General features: G+C 40.7%; 1 long non-coding RNA gene across 1 annotated transcript; it reads left to right on the top strand.

Moving 5' to 3' along the window:
• Window positions 1-35: 35 nt before the first annotated feature.
• LOC132659727 (uncharacterized) lies at window positions 36-13,969 on the top strand. The gene is made up of 4 exons (XR_009600466.1): window positions 36-1,842; window positions 2,654-2,855; window positions 10,591-10,870; window positions 13,656-13,969. It is a non-coding gene; the product is annotated as an uncharacterized LOC132659727 (long non-coding RNA).
• The last annotated feature ends 383 nt before the right edge of the window (window positions 13,970-14,352 follow it).

Genomic DNA, 14,352 nt, shown 5'->3' with positions numbered 1-14,352 from the left:
CAGATTGGCAGGAGACAGGATGCTGTGAATGAGGCAGAGACAGTCCCAGCTAGAGGATGTGAAATTAAGAAATGGTATTTAGTTTTTCCTAGTTGACATAATTTGGAAAGATTAAAGTATGTTCAAATATAGACAGGAAGTGGTTGAGGATACAGAACAAAATTAGCATGATAAAAGAACCTGAGGAGGCAGGAGGAAATATGATACAGATCATAGGAGATAGAATTAACTATAGATAGCACTGAGATCTGGAGAAGGCAGTGGCACCCCACTCCAGTACTCTTGCCTGGAAAATCCCATGGACGGAGGAGCCTGGTGGGCTGCAGTCCATGGGGTCGCTAAGAGTTGGACAGGACTGAGCGACTGCACTTTCACTTTTCACTTTCATGCATTGGAGAAGGAAATGGCAACCCACTCCAGTGTTCTTGCCTGGAGAATGCCAGGGACAGGGGAGCCTGGTGGGCTGCCGTCCATGGGGTCGCACAGAGTAGGACACGACTGAAGCGACGTAGCAGCAGCAGCAGCACTGAGATTGCAGATCTCACAAATGAATCCTTCAGCTGAAATATTTAGAGAGCTTGGCTGACCTATTTGGATTTGTCACATTGGTTCCTACTGGCATTTGGGGTGGACAGTAGTTCATTGTTGGAGAAGGCAATGGCAACCCACTCCAGTGTTCTTGCCTGGAAAATCCCAGGGATGGGGGAGCATGGTGGGCCGCCATCTATGGAGTTGCACAGAGTCGGACGTGACTGAAGTGAATTAGCAGCAGCAGCAGCAGTAATTCATGGTGCAGACTGTATTATACATTTCAAGCCATTAAGCATCTCGGGCCACCACCCACTAAATGCCAGGAGGACACTTCAGTTGTAACAATAACAAATATCCTAACAAATTTACACCTCTCTAAATTAGGGAAATGAAAGTGAAGTCGCTCAGTTGTGTTCCACTCTTTGTGACCCAATGGTCTGTAACCTACCAGGCTCCTCCGTCCATGGGTTTCTCCAGGCAAGAATACTGGAGAGGGTTGCCATTTCCTTCTCCAGGGGGTCTTCCCGACCCAGGGATCGAACCCGGGTCTCCTGCATTGTGGGCAGATGCTTTACCCTCTGAGCCACCAGGGAAGCCCCAAATTAGGGAAGTATTACCCCCTAATTTAGAACCACTGAGGAACACCCATGAATATGATCCCAAGCAACCAATGTTAGTGCTACCCACAAGTGTAGACTTGAATTGCCCAGCGTCATAAATGCACTGTTCTAAGGTCTACTGTATTATCTGATACAGTAGCCACAATCCTATCCACATGAGTATTTAAATATAAATATAAATTAGTTAAAACAAAATCAAATACTCAGTGTCTCAGTTGAGCTAGTCATGGTCCAAGGGCTGAACAGCTACATATGGACCACAGTTACAGAATATTTCCATCATCTCAGAAATTCCTATTGGACTGAGTTAGTCAAAACCACTCAGAGAACTGGTCCTCACCCTCAGTACCTAAAAATTTCTTCCCTAGTCAGCCAATTATCATGATAATAGAACGTGACAAGGGTTGGTAAACACTCCATGAAATTTGAAGTTGATGAACTGGTTAAAGTCAAAGACTGGATGAAACTAGCCAAAATCCACTGTAAGTCAAACACACAGTAAAGTTGAGAAGTTGTGGTAGAGATGTAATGTTTAAAAAAAATCTGTTCCTGCAATGATTCCACTAAATCCGTCAATATTTTATTTTTGACAGATAAAATAAGATATTGTGTAACTCCTGTTCTTGAAGAAATTGACTCAGCTCCTCTCCATGTGTCACTGACAAATTCTGCATTTCATGGGCTTGAGAAGGTGAGAACAATAAGTTGCTCTCCACTGGCTTCATTGACTTAGCTAGAAAGCAGCATGATTAGAACTGCATTTTCAAGCATTATTTAGCAAACACATTTCAGAAACTTAGAGAGAGCATCTTAAGTACCATTTGGTTAGAACACAGTTTCCAAATACAGTTTCAGAACTTGGCATCACTTCACTCTTTTCTCCCTTAAATCATTTTTCTGGAAACATATGTAATATTTCTTACTCAAAGTATCTGACAGCCAAGAAATTCAATTATTCCAAGTCCATAAATCAAGGTTGTCAGTTACTCATAGCAGAGGAAACTAATTCAGAAATTGCTGGAAATGTGGATGCCTAGTAAAGTATTTTTTAAAACTCTTTTTGCCAGGAAAATTATCTACTGAATTCATAATCTCTTATTAGGAATGTATTTCCCAAGAAATATATTGTGAAAAGTCAAATTCTAGATCTAAAAAAATGTGTTGCACTATTTAATAGTTTAGAATTATCTGCATCAACTAATTATAGGTAGGTCACATTCATTTAATTAGGAATCTTTAAAACTAGGAACATTTTTCACTTTCCTTTTCATGAGCTGAAGACAGTGATTTCAAAGGTTTTCCTACCTTAACATCCAAAGACTCTGCTTCTGTTTCCACACAAGGTGTAGCAAACCCTGCGGCGCCACCCACCCCTCACCCCCCCCCCCCAGCCAAAATGTATTGTGGTACTAAAAATTGCTTGAGAGACTCTGGGAGCTTCACAGAAAAACCCTAAATCTTGTCAAATTTGCATTGTCTCTTGTTGATTACTTTATTCTTAGGATACTGGTCCCCACCTACTCACTAAGACACAGGACCTCAATCGTCCTTCAACAACATCTGGAGCTGGGGCTGGAAGAAATCCCTTGGGCCCTCCAAGCTTACTGCCCAGGAAAGAAGAGCCACAGTTTCTTCCGTGGGTGGCTGGATCAGCCAACGCTGTCCCTCACTCTGTCCGTAATGGTCAGTCAGCCAAGGAAAGAGGTAACACTGAATCTTATTCTCTTCAATAGACTTGAAGTGCTCCCTCTGGGCTGCTAGAGGTCCACTGCCCCCATCACCATCCCCAAAGATTTTATGATTGGGACATATCTTTTTTCTGTCCTAAGTATATTAATACTTTCACATAAATATCTGAGAAAAATAGAAAAGAATGAAAGAAAAGCGCTGTGTCCTTTATAGTACAACAAATTGCAGGAAAGTTTTCAAGTCCTAATAGGCGATGTTAGCATCTTGCTATCTGTGAGTAAGACCTGTGGTGGTGCAGCATTTCTGAAGGGCTGTTATACTGTCCACTGTCTATACATGTGAACATTCCTCTATCGTACTAGTAGTATTTATTCTATCTAAAATAAGGAAAAGGTGGGAAGACATCAATATTTCACCTGAAAGGTGAGATCATATCTGGCTATACCCATGAATCTTAGTCATTCAACCAAATCATGCAACTTACATACACTTAGGTCTAAAATCCAAACCACAAGTCCACCCCATATGAACCACTCCCCTTGACCTGTTCTGCTGCTTCTGATTTCGATCCAAGTATCTGCTCTGTGGTGATTTCAGTTTCTGGCTCCTGCACTAGGCCCTGAGACTCTCTCTCTGGTTGTCAAGCTTTGACTTCACTCTCAGCAAATAGGACTTCAACAAACTAGGTTCCTGGCAAACAAGCATGTGCTCAAACTGAAGACAGGATTTCAGAGGAAGGATCTCATGTAAATAAAAGGAAAGCTTGAGTTCTCTATACTTTCAATGTAGAAAGGTTGAAAAATCTAGGTGGTCAACGGAGACAGGCTGGGAGCTAGCTGTAAGTGAGAAACCAAGGTGAGATCATTTCTGCTCCACCCCACCATCCCCAAGCTTCCTAAGGGCATTGGACCAGTAGTCTATAAAGAAAACTAATTTGAAACTAAACAAAAGTCTGCTTTTATATGCTAGTTCTGTTCATTTCTTGTACTTTCTTTTTCTTTTTCAGTGTCTAGTTTGGCCTACTCATCTGCACACACACACACACACAAAAAAAAAATCAAAGAAGTTTTATTCAACCAGAGCTAACACCATCAGCAAGTTTCATTCCAAAGTCAATATGGTGCATGACAATAGGAATCACAACAAGCAATGTCAAGGGAAAGTGAGACACAAGGGGAGAGAGTTGCTTTCAGTAAGTCCTTTATCCTCCTCTCCCGAAAATACCCATTTCAGCGTGAATTTTGGACTTCCAGAGTTTTATTTTGCTGACAAATGTGGCTTTTATGTACTATCTTCCCTTGTAAATTCTGCACACTGTTGCATTTTTTCACAAGTGGGAAAGTCCACTTTGTCACTGGATAAAGATGAATTTACTACTTTAATAATTTGCAAAGAGCACAAAAGTATCAAGAGCATCTTGTAGTCATAAGAGGAAGTGGAGAATGTGATCCGTTAGTATGCATTTTGTGTGATGACTTGAGAGTATATTCTATATTAAAATCCACCATGTTTAAATTTCATTTTATCTACATTCTACTCTCAAACTTCCACACCATGTTCTTTGGAATATATTTAATGTCTAAGATCTGCAAGTTCTCACCTACACAAACTCTGCAGCCAGCAAGTTCTTTGTTAAACTACAGCTGTACAGTACCACTCAAAAAACAGAAAGGGAAACTGTTTTCTTTATGTTCTGCAGGGAGCTAAAGACAGATGGAAATAGATAATTTCCATGGACACCCTTGCAATCACCATGATTAATTTTATTGGCCAGATTCCTCAGATTTGAAAGCCTTGAAAGAGGGGTGTTGAAACTGTCACAGTAACATCTAATTAAGAAGGAAATAGAGCCTTAAAAGAAATACTGACTCTCCTTTTCATCAAAGGATAGTAAGTTATATAAAGAAGGCACCAAATCCTCAGTAGGTAACCCAGCCTTTCTGATACCTTCTTGACCTCTTCCCCAGTGGTCACCAGCGCACATAGCTACACATGTACACCCACATGCACAAATGCATGCCCCGAATTAATTAAGCCAATCCTTTTCAACTAGAATGTTTCATCTAGCCTTCCTGGTAATGACTGATAGATAAGATACCTAGATAGATACTTGCAACCTCAGGTAGGTGAAGCTAAAAGATTGATATGATTTTATCATTTTACCCAAGTCCATATTTTAAAGTTCACATTTAAACAAATACACACATACATACTACACATATGTATATAGAGAGGAAATTCTCACACACACGTCCCTAGATGATAGTCAGAATGTCTGGACTATGGCCAGGAGACTAAGCGTAAAGATCACGATGTTTCAACACTATTATATCTGTTACCACAAAAGTCAGGCAGAAATAATTACATTTTCTAGAGAGTGAAAATACAATGAATCCTTATGATTTTTGCTCTTGTTGTTACCTTCATAAACAAAATTAAAGATTTTTTAAAAAAATAAAAAACTAAAAAAAGATTTATAAATAGTCTATTTATTAAAACTGTGTTTATATATTACAGATGAGAAAAAAGTTATCTCTGTACTGAAGTAGTTGAGTAAACGCTGATTTTTCATGGAAGGGTAGTTTATGTATTCTTTGATAAATTTTGAATTAATAAAAATTCAAATAGTAAGAGAATTGAAACATAGCAGTGATAGTAGTGTTTAGGATAAAATTATCACATCGATAAAAAATTTTGTATATCTTCTCTTTTTTAAAAAAAATTGGGCCTGGGTATATTTGTTGTTAATTTAAAATGACTCTTATCTCAGGGACAAAATTGCAGGAAAATTTGGCTTTGCCTTAGAGAAAATAGAACATACGTATGTATTGATGCAAATAAGAATAATACATGTTTTGTAGAAAATTATTTTCCTTCATGAAGACTGTTCTCTACTCCTGGGAAATAATCCTGTCTTGACTTAGTTTGTATTTGTTTCATTAGGGTGTAATGCAAAATGTACCATAATGTTATCTCTTTCAGTATAACGCAAAGGGGAACATAAACCGCAATTCTTTTGGTGTAAGAAATGCTTGGAAATTAAGTCATGGCTTCTAACCTTCTGAGTCATGTTCTTTATTTGAAAGAACTGTATTTGAGCACTAAATAATAAGAAAGAAATAATCAACTACATGGTTGATTATTACTGTATTTACATCAGTTACACCTGAACAAAAGTCAAATTCAGAGCCTCTCTTCTGTATTTCAAGCTGCTTTAGAGGCTTTGGTTCTTATACTCCAGCAGGTATTTGATCACCTGGGCTTCATCCCAGAATTGTGATTTTACTTAGGCCTGGGTGTGGCCTAAGAACCTGCACATCTACCTCTCAGGGGATGGAGCTGTTGCTAGGCCAGGGACCTGACTTTGAGGGCCACCAATAAAATGCAACCTCATTAAAACAGTCAGGTTTTACCTTTTAGGCAGATGTATTTGAGTCATTGCATTTCTATGTATTTCAGTAATAGCTACAGCTTGCAAAATATAAAATCTATTATATTCAATAAAAAGTAATGAAATGTGCTTTATTTCTTTTTCTTTATTGCAAGCACAGTGTACATTTGTTAGTTCAGCAATCTAAGAAGCCAGTAGGAAGTGCTTTCAGAGTCAAAACTTGACCTTACATCCTTTATTGAAGGATTACACGTAAAAACCAGCTGTCAATAAATAGTTGCCTTGGTTTTTGCCATTCCTACAGTACTTTGATTTAGGTCATACCTGAATGGTCTAGCAGTTTTCCCTACTTTCTTCAATTTCAGTCTGAATTTGGTAATAGGGAGTTCATGATCTGAGCCACAGTCAGCTCCTGGTCTTGTTTTTGTTGACTGTATAGAGCTTCTCCCTCTTTGGCTGCATAGAATATAATCAATCTGATTTTGGTGTTGACCATCTGGTGATGTCCATGTGTAGAGTCTTCTCTTGTGTTGTTGGAAGAGGGTGTTTGCTATGACCAGTACATTTTCTTGGCAAAACTCTATTAGTCTTTGCCCTGCTTCATTCCACATTCCAAGGCCAAATTTGCCTGTTACTCCAGGTGTTTCTCGACTTCCTACTTTGGCATTCCAGTCCCCTATAATGAAAAAGGACATCTTTTTTGGGTGTTAGTTCTAAAAGGTCTTGTAGGTCTTCATAGAACTGTTAAACTTCAGCTTCTTCAGTGTTACTGGTGGGGGCATAGACTTGGAAAACTGTGATACTGAATGGTTTGCCTTGGAGACGAACAGAGATCATTCTGTCGTTTTTGAGAATGCATCCAAGTACTGCATTTTGGACTCTTTTGTTGACCATGATGGCTACTCCATTTCTTCTGAGGGATTCCTGCCCGCAGTAGTAGATATAATGGTCATCTGAGTTAAATTCACCCATTCCAGTCCATTTTAGTTTGCTGATTCCTAGAATGTTGACATTCACCCTTGCCATCTCTTGTTTGACCACTTCCAATTTGCCTTGATTCATGGACCTGACATTCCAGGTTCCTATGCAATATTGCTCTTTACAGCATTGGATCTTGCTTCTATCACCAGTCACATCCACAACTGGGTATTGTTTTTGCTTTGGCTCCTTCCCTTCATTCTGTAGTTATTTCTCCTCTGATCTCCAGTATCATACTGGGCACCTAATGACCTGGGGAGTTCCTCTTTTGGTATCCTATCATATTGCCTTTTCATACTGTTCATGGGGTTCTCAAGGCAAGAATACTGAAGTGGCTTGCCATTCCCTTCTCCAGTGGACCATGTTCTGTCAGACCTCTCCACCATGACCTGTCTGTCTTGGGTTGCCCCGCAGGCATGGCTTGGTTTCATTGAGTTAGACAAGGCTGTGGTCCTAGTGTGATTAGATTGACTAGTTTTCTGTGAGTATGGTTTCAGTGTGTCTTGTAACACCTACCATCTTACTTGGGTTTCTCTTACCTTGGGTGTGTGGTATCTCTTCACGGCTGCTCCAGCAAAGCACAGCCACTGCTCCTTACCTTGGATGAGGGGTATCTCCTTAGAGTGCCTGATGAACTATGGAATGAAGTTCGTGACGTTGTGCAGGAGACAGGGATCAAGATCATCCCCATGGAAAAGATGCAAAAAGCAAAATGGCTGTCTGGGGAGGCCTTACAAATAGCTGTGAAGAGAAGAGAGGTGAAAAGCAAAGGAAAAAAGGAAAGATATAGGCATCTAAATGCAGAGTTCCAAAGAATAGCAAGAAGAGATAAGAAAGCCTTCTTCAGCAATCAATGCAAAGAAATAGAGGAAAACAACAGATTGGGAAAGACTAGAGATCTCTTCAAGAAAATTAGAGATACCAAGGGAACATTTCATGCAAAGATGGGCTTGATAAAGGACAGAAATGGTATGGACCTAACAGAAACAGAAGATATTAAGAAGAGGTGGCAAGAATACACAGAAGAACTGTACAAAAAAGATCTTCACAACCAAGATAATAATGATGGTGTGATCACTCACCTAGAGCCAGACATCCTGGAATGTGAAGTCCAGTGGGCCTTAGCAAGCATCACTACGAACAAAGCTAGTGGAGGTGATGGAATTCCAATTGAGCTGTTTCAAATCCTGAAAGATGATGCTGTGAAAGTGCTGCACTCAATATGCCAGCAAATTTGGAAAACTCAGCAGTGGCCACAGGACTGGAAAAGGTCAGTTTTCATTCCAATTCCAAAGAAAGGCAATGCCAAAGAATGCTCAAACTACCGCACAATTGCACTCACCTCACGTGCTAGTAAAGTAATGCTCAAAATTTTCCAAGCCAGGCTTCAGCAATACGTGAACTGTTAACTCCCTGATGTTCAAGCTGGTTTGAGAAAAGGCAGAGGAACCAGAGATCAAATTGCCAACATCTGCTGGATCATCAAAAAAAAGCAAGAGAGTTCCAGAAAAACATCTATTCCTGCTTTATTGACTATGCCAAAGCCTTTGACTGTGTGGATCACAATAAACTGTGGAAAATTCTGAAAGAGATGGGAATACAGACCACCTGACCTGCCTCTTAAGAAATCTGTATGCAGGTCAGGAAGCAACAGTTAGAACTGGACATGGAACAACTGACTGGTTCCAAATAGGAAAAGGAGTACGTCAAGGCTGTATATTGTCACCCTGCTTATTTAACTTATATGCAGAGTATGTCATGAGAAACGCTGGACTGGAAGAAACACAAGCTGGAATCGAGATTGGCGGGAGAAATATCAATAACCTCAGATATGCAAATGACACCACCCTTATGGCAGAAAGTGAAGAGGAACAAAAAGCCTCTTAATGAAAGTGAAAGAGGAGAGTGAAAAAGTTGGCTTAAAGCTCAACATTCAGAAAACTAAGATCATGGCATCTGGTCCCATCACTTCATGGGAAATAGATGGGGAAACACTGGAAACAGTGTCAGACTTTATTTTTTTGGGCTCCAGAATCACTGCAGATGGTGACTGCAGCCATGAAATTAAAAGATGCTTACCCCTTGGAAGAAAAGTTATGACCAACATAGATAGCATATTCAAAAGCAGAGACATTACTTTGCCGACTAAGGTCCGTTTAGTCAATGCTATGGTTTTTCCTGTGGTCATGTATGGATGTGAGAGTTGGACTGTGAAGAAGGCTGAGCGCCGAAGAATTGTTACTTTTAAACTGTGGTGTTGGAGAAGAGTCTTGAGAGTCCCTTGGACTGCAAGGAGATCCAACCAGTCCATCCTAAAGGAAATCAGTCCTGAATATTAATGGGAAGGACTGATGCTGAAGCTGAAACTCCAGTTTTTTGGCCACCTCATATGAAGAGTTGGCTCATTGGAAAAGACTCTGATGCTGGGAGGGATTGGGGGCAGGAGGGGAAGGCGACGACAGAGGATGAGATGGCTGGATGACATCACCGATTCGATGGACGTGAGTCTGAGTGAGCTCCGGGAAATGGTGATGAACAGGGAGGCCGGTGGAGCTGCGATTCATGGAGTCGCAAAGAGTCTGACACTGAGCGACTGAACTGAACTTACAGTACTTTGGGCTAAAGCAAAACTTTATAAACTTAAAGCTCATGATTGCCATCTGCTGACACATTTGTGAATTACAAGTAGTCTGCATGGTTGGTATATACTGTGTTCAGATTTGGGGGTTTTGTATATTCCTTCCCAAAAACCATTAGGTAAATTTATATGTGACTTTATACATGTATTTTCCCTAAGTAATGTATTTCACAATTTATTTAACAACTAAAATAAAACTGTTTACCAAGTTGAACACATTTATTTCAAACAGCTAATCTATACTGAAACTATTTTAATTTTTCCTATTAACAAAGTGAAATTATAAATTTGTCGTCTCAGTATACATAGTTCATATCTAGAGTGAATTTTATCAATAGATTTTTTATTTTAAGAGGATATATTTAAATCTTTAATTGCTAACCTTGAATCAAATGTTTATGTAATTAGATTGCTTACAATGGCAGTATATTGAAGAGGAGCTGAAATTAATCATGCTAACACCTATATATATGTGTATATATATATTCCTAGCAGTGGAGCCAAGGCATTTTCCAGTCTTTAGTTCCTCTTTAGTGCTGGGCTTTGCATTGCTATTCATTCAAAAATATAAGCTTCTGCTCCCTTGTTCAACTTTACAATCTTAATGAAACTGAATCAAACATATTAAACTGAAGCATCAGTCAAGGACTCAAGAAAGAATCACTTAGTATAAACACTTTTTGTGCTTAGTACTGCACTGTCATTATCTCCTTTAATCCACACAACTTTCCATACCTTTACAGTACAAAACTTTGGCCACCTCATGCGAAGAGTTGACTCATTGGAAAAGACTCTGATGCTGGGAGGGATTGGAGGCAGGAGGAAAAGGGGACGACAGAGGATGAGATGGCTGGATGGCATCACCGACTCAATGGACGTGAGTCTATGTGAACTCCGGGAGTTGGTGATGGACAGGGAGGCCTGGCGTGCTGCGATTCATGGGGTCGCAAAGAGTCGGACACGACTGAGCAACTGAACTGAAGTGTAATAACCAAAATCTTCAACGATAGGAGGGATCTCATGGTACTTGTTTTTTTTCTTTCCTGGGGTGGTGGGTAGAACAGGTTAATCTGGGAAAGTCACTCCATGATGGTCAACATTTACATGCTTTTATCCCTTGAAATCATGACACATGTGGATAAACAGTCAAAGCAGATTTAAGAGACTAAAAACTAAAAAAATTTTCAAAGTCAAATAAGAAAATTGCCTTTAAACATCCAAAGAGTTACAAAATTACTTCATATTTTACATTTGTGTAAAATCATTACCAGAGTAGTTGATTTCAGGTAAGTTTTGTTTTGACTTAATTGTTCTGATGTCCAACTGGTTTTATTTTTGTTTTTTGGGGTTTTTTTTTGGTTGTTGTTATTGTTGTTTCATTAAATTGTGTTTGGAAAAATTGTTTTTATTCATGTTTTATCATCTGCAGATGGAGAAGGAAATGGCAACCCACTCCACTATTCTTGCCTGGAGAATGCCAGGGACGGCAGAGCCTAGTGGGCTGCCGTCTATGGGGTCACACAGAGTCGGACACGACTGAAGTGACTTAGCAGCAGCAGCAGCAGCAAATCTAGATACATCTTCACTTCCAAGAGAGGTTTTGACCAAATTGCTCTGGAATGCCCCCTAGGCATCAGGGGATTTTAAGGTTCTGCCAGGTTGAGAATACTGGACTACAGAGTCTAACACAGGGAGGCTACAGGGCTTTGCAACAAAATCAAGGTAAAGGCAAGGTAATCATTTGCAAATGTAACATATTTACCATTAGGCTTTGGGAGCAGTTTTATCCCATTCTCATCTCATGCTAAATTTGGAGTCAGTTAAAAAGTACTAAAGAAAATGCTTTTTATTTACCTTATTTAAACCTTCTATAATGTCTATAGTATACTGATTTTACAAGTGGAAGACAGGTATCGAGAGATTAGACATTTTCACAGTACCTAGGGCACATGGGAGGGTGTTATACCACTAATTGATATACATTGCTCTTGGCACTTAGGATCTAGGCATAAACACACATTAGATGCATATTTCATCACTTAGTCTGTAAACTCTTCATCACCTGTTATTTTACTCATTTGTTTACGCACTTATACATTCTTTCATGCATGCTGTCGACAAGAAATTATAGTCAATCTAAGGAAGAAATGGAACATTTTTTTCAGGCCAATTTGAGGTTTATAAACCTGGGAGACACCTTTCAGAAAGCTCTGAGTGTTGGGGCCAGTGTGAGGAAAGCAGGAGAGACTCCATCTTGAAGCCTGTCATGCATCTTACAGACAGGATGTGAGCTGGGCCTGAACCCTGCCCAGGAGTGAGGAAACTGTTGCTAGTGAAAACCAGGTCTCCTGGAGACTTCCTTCCCTACAGATGGCGAACGGAGATTGTAGTTGAGGTCAGGCTGCCCCTGGTTAGATTCACCATGGAGACATCCCCCTTTGATGTATAATCATTGTTCCTCCCTCTTTAACCTTAATTGTGTGTTCTCCTAGCACCTACTTGTAAAACTCAGTCATATACAACAGAGAGGTTGCTAACAAGTAACCAGTCACGTGGGCAGGGTGGGGGGTGTATAAAACTGGGCCCATCAGAAACATCAGGGTCCTTGTTGGGAACTGATTCCCCTAGGACTCACTGGCATAATAAACTGTACTCCGTCGTGTTTTGCGACTCTGGATCCCACAACATGAGGAGTGGTCTCCCTGTTGAGGGCAAAGCACAATTATATACTATACGTTTTTGAGACAAAGGGTTATACATCAAATGATGCACTGACAGTTTATACAGTCCAGATACGCACTTTCAAAGTGAGTGAGGAGTCATCGTGACCCCTTACAGGCTTGCGGTGGAAGGTTATCTCTTAAGGAGGTCTGGTTATTGGGCATGCGCAATACACACTAAAGGGGAGGGAGGGAGCCCAAACCAGCAGAGAAAATTCTTCCGTTTAAGTTTTTCTTGTCTTGTCATAAAGTATGAATTTTCTTTCTTTTTCTTTTCTTTTTTTTTTTTTTTTGAGTCATAAGGGGGCTGCAGTGGTGAACTAGACTGATAATCAGGGTCCCAATCTTAGTGAGCTGGGGTCTATGGAAGGCACAGGAAGAAGGCCAGGCAATTAACATAAAACTAACATAAAACAAGAGCTTGAAGGTGGTAATTTACAAAGATGGAGAGCTACCTTATCTTTAGGTGGGGAAGAGAACTGTGGTAGTAAACTATGCAGGGGGGCGGGGGTGGAGTGGGGTGGGGTGTTGCTGTTTCCCTGGTGGCTCAGTGGTAAAGGAATCTCCTGCCAATGCCGGCGACTCCAGTTTGATCCCTGGGTTCGAAAGTTGAGAAGATTCCCTGGAGAAGGGAATGGCACCCCACTCCAGTATTCTTGCCTGGGAAATCCCATGGACAGAGGAGCCTGAAGGGCTACAGTCCATGTGGTTAGCAACACAGCAACAAACCATGCAGAGGAAATGAATGTAAAATCTAGGCTGAAATTTCCCCAGTGAGAGAAGCTACCCTATTCCCAGATAGAAGGAGCAGCGTCAGACTGAAGAGCAGGAGAGGAAGAGGGGGAGGAGGGGAAAGGATGAGAGAGGTGTGGGGAGGGGCAGAGATGGGTTGAAAGTGGGTCACTGATCATGGGTGTGGCTAGCTGAGTGTGTAAAGTGAGGAGTGGGTAATGAAAATGCTGGGTGCAAATCATAAAATGGCTTGGTAATTTATTAGCAAGATTAAGGAGTTTGGGTTATCCGCTGGAAAATGAGGCGCCTGTGTGGGGCTTTAAACAAGGCAAGTCATGGTCATATTTGTGTTTCAGAGATCTGGTTGCACTTCTTGGCCATGAAACTAAGCTTCCGCACGCAACTCTGTAGTTTTGGAAGCACAGACTGAGAGAAATGTCCGAACAGAGGGACGTTTCAGCTTTGGGTCCCACAGGTGTTTGGGCTTGTGTGATGTTTGAAGGTACCAGAGAGGCCCCAAGGATGACAGCTGGACAGAGCCCTTTGGAAAGAGGGGTATGTATCATTTCCCGAATTAGTGATTACAGAATGAGGAGAGAAACTGATCTGGAGAGAGACGGAGGGTTCGTTTTCAGAAGGGTTGCATTTGAGACATCTGGATTGTTTTTTAGGATTGGATTCTCTGCAGGAAATACATTCCATAAATATTTTTAAATTTATAATTGCACAGTCTAACCTTGTAAATCTACCAAACCACCTCACTACTGGATATGATCAGTGTGAACCCTTATTAAATCTACAGTCTAAATCTATTGAGGGCGTTAGCTAAAACATAGGCTGTGCTCCCTGAAGAGATGAGGTGATGGTTAAAGAATGCTCAATCCTTAACCACAGGTTCCTAGCTTCACAGTGGTTAAAGTTGTGGGGGAACGGTTGCCCCCTGCTGGTAAGAACTGAATACTGCAGCCCCGGGAGAGGAAACTTCCTAGGGGCGTGGTAGCTGGTGGATGACGTAAAAGGCGGCGTCCGGATAGGCGGTTATTGACTGCGTCA

This window comes from Ovis aries, chromosome 4 (genome assembly GCF_016772045.2).
Source record: "Ovis aries strain OAR_USU_Benz2616 breed Rambouillet chromosome 4, ARS-UI_Ramb_v3.0, whole genome shotgun sequence".
Lineage (NCBI taxonomy): Eukaryota > Metazoa > Chordata > Mammalia > Artiodactyla > Bovidae > Ovis > Ovis aries.
This window is presented reverse-complemented; position numbering and strand designations above follow the sequence as displayed.